The 2,500-nt window shown below is 57.0% G+C and overlaps 2 non-coding genes and 1 pseudogene across 2 annotated transcripts in view; all 3 read left to right on the top strand.

Moving 5' to 3' along the window:
• LOC146144253 (small subunit ribosomal RNA) overlaps window positions 1–1,590 on the top strand; it is a 1,811-nt gene extending 221 nt beyond the window's left edge. Inside the window, exon 1 of the ribosomal RNA XR_014500551.1 lies at window positions 1–1,590. This exon is cut by the window's left edge and continues 221 nt beyond it. This is a non-coding gene — a ribosomal RNA (small subunit ribosomal RNA).
• Window positions 1,591–1,837: 247 nt separating this feature from the next.
• LOC146144252 (5.8S ribosomal RNA) lies at window positions 1,838–1,991 on the top strand. The gene has a single exon (XR_014498901.1). It is a non-coding gene; the product is annotated as a 5.8S ribosomal RNA (ribosomal RNA).
• A 248-nt stretch (window positions 1,992–2,239) lies between these two features.
• Window positions 2,240–2,500, top strand: part of LOC146144251 (large subunit ribosomal RNA) — a 3,681-nt pseudogene continuing 3,420 nt past the window's right edge.

Below are 2,500 nucleotides of genomic sequence, written 5' to 3'. Positions count from 1 at the left end.
ACCGGGCTTCGGCCCGCAACCTTTGGTGACTCTGGATAACTTTGCGGATCGCACGGTCTCGCACCGGCGACGGATCATTCAAGTGTCTGCCCTATCAACTTTCGTCGGTACGGTACTGGCCTACCGAGGTTCTTACGGGTAACGGAGAATCAGGGTTCGATTCCGGAGAGGGAGCCTGAGAAACGGCTACCACATCCAAGGAAGGCAGCAGGCGCGCAAATTACCCATTCCCGACGCGGGGAGGTAGTGACGAAAAATAACAATACAGGACTCTAAACGAGGCCCTGTAATTGGAATGAGTACACTTTAAAACCTTTAACGAGTATCCATTGGAGGGCAAGTCTGGTGCCAGCAGCCGCGGTAATTCCAGCTCCAAAAGTGTATATTTAAGTTGTTGCGGTTAAAAAGCTCGTAGTTGGATTTTGGGCGCAGGCGGCCGGTCCGTCGCAAGGCGTGTACTGGCCGTCCTGGCCTCACCTCCGGTTCTCCGCCGGTGCCCTTGACTGAGTGTCGGCGGCGGCCGGAACGTTTACTTTGAAAAAATTAGAGTGTTCAAAGCAGGCGATTCGCCTGAATAATGGTGCATGGAATAATGGAATAGGACCTCGGTTCTATTTTGTTGGTTTTCGGAGCGCGAGGTAATGATTAAGAGGGACAGACGGGGGCATTCGTACTGTGCCGTTAGAGGTGAAATTCTTGGATCGGCGCAAGACGAACGACTGCGAAAGCATTTGCCAAGAATGTTTTCTTTAATCAAGAGCGAAAGTCAGAGGTTCGAAGACGATCAGATACCGTCCTAGTTCTGACTATAAACGATGCCAACTAGCGATCGGGGGGCGTTAGTTTTACGACCTCTCCGGCAGCTTGCGGGAAACCAAAGTCTTTGGGTTCCGGGGGAAGTATGGTTGCAAAGCTGAAACTTAAAGGAATTGACGGAAGGGCACCACCAGGAGTGGAGCCTGCGGCTTAATTTGACTCAACACGGGAAATCTCACCCGGCCCGGACACAGTGAGGATTGACAGATTGAGAGCTCTTTCTTGATTCTGTGGGTGGTGGTGCATGGCCGTTCTTAGTTGGTGGAGCGATTTGTCTGGTTAATTCCGATAACGAACGAGACTCTGGCTTGCTAACTAGTTACGCGACCCAATCGGTCGGCGTCTAACTTCTTAGAGGGACTAGTGGCGTTTAGCCACACGAGATTGAGCAATAACAGGTCTGTGATGCCCTTAGATGTTCGGGGCCGCACGCGCGCTACACTGACCGGATCAGCATGTGCTCGCCTTGGCCGACAGGTCTGGGTAACCCGCTGAACCCCGGTCGTGCTAGGGATAGGGAATTGCAATTATTTCCCTTGAACGAGGAATTCCCAGTAAGCGCGAGTCATTAGCTCGCGTTGATTACGTCCCTGCCCTTTGTACACACCGCCCGTCGCTACTACCGATTGAATGGTTTAGTGAGGTCCTCCGATTGGACCTGGCGCGGCCGGCAACGGTCGAGCCGGCGTCCGAGAAGACGATCTAACTTGATCATTTAGAGGAAGTAAAAGTCGTAACAAGGTTTCCGTAGGTGAACCTGCGGAAGGATCATTAACGGTCTCGCAAACGCTTCGGCGAACGCGAAACTCGGACAAGCGAGAGAAAAAGTCTTTGCTACCCGGCGCCCGACCCGCGAGGAGCGGCGCGCCGGCCGGCGATTCGGTCACCCGGTAATGTTTGCGCGTCGAGTGCCGCGGTGCCGCGCGCTCCGGCTTCAAGCGTCGGCCTGGCCGACCGCTCGGCGCGGTCTATTTTGTCACCCTATAGTGCGAGGCACTGTGCGAGCGAAACAATCGTGGATGGCTCTTGGCGGTGGATCACTCGGCTCGTGAGTCGATGAAGGACGCAGCTAGCTGCGTGAATTAGTGTGAATTGCAGGACACATTGAGCATCGACGTTCTGAACGCAAATTGCGGCCTCGGGTCAATCCCGGGGCCGCGCCCGCCTCAGGGTCGCGTTGCAAACGTTCCGCGCGGGGATTTCTCCGCGCGGCTGCTGCGGCGTCGGACGCGCGAGCGCCCGTCCCGCTCAAGACAGCACGGCACGATGCGCGACGATCGCGACCAGAATCCCGCGCGGCGGCGGCGAGTCGACCTCGAAGAGGCCAACGGCTGGCGGCTCAAGGGCGGGAATCGAGGTGCGCGGCGGCGCGCGGCGCCGACGGCGAGCGCGGAACGGGAAGAATAGTCCCGGTCCTTACTTTCGGCCTGAGGTCGGACGAGGCTACCCGCTGAATTTAAGCATATTACTAAGCGGAGGAAAAGAAACTAACGAGGATTCCCTCAGTAACGGCGAGTGAAGCGGGATGTGCCCATCGCCGAATCCGCGCGCTTTTGGAGTGCGCGGAATTGTGGCGTACGGAATTCGTCACGGCGCGCTTCGCCGGTCGCCCGCGTCCTTCTGATCGAGGCCTTTTCCCAGAGCGGGTGTCAGGCCCATGGCGGCGACAGGCGGGCGCGCTACG

Source organism: Ascidiella aspersa, chromosome 5 (genome assembly GCF_963924565.1).
Source record: "Ascidiella aspersa chromosome 5, kaAscAspe10.2, whole genome shotgun sequence".
NCBI classification, from domain to species: Eukaryota; Metazoa; Chordata; class Ascidiacea; order Phlebobranchia; family Ascidiidae; genus Ascidiella; species Ascidiella aspersa.
Note: the sequence above shows the minus strand (reverse complement) of the source record. Positions and strands in the feature narration are given on the sequence as shown.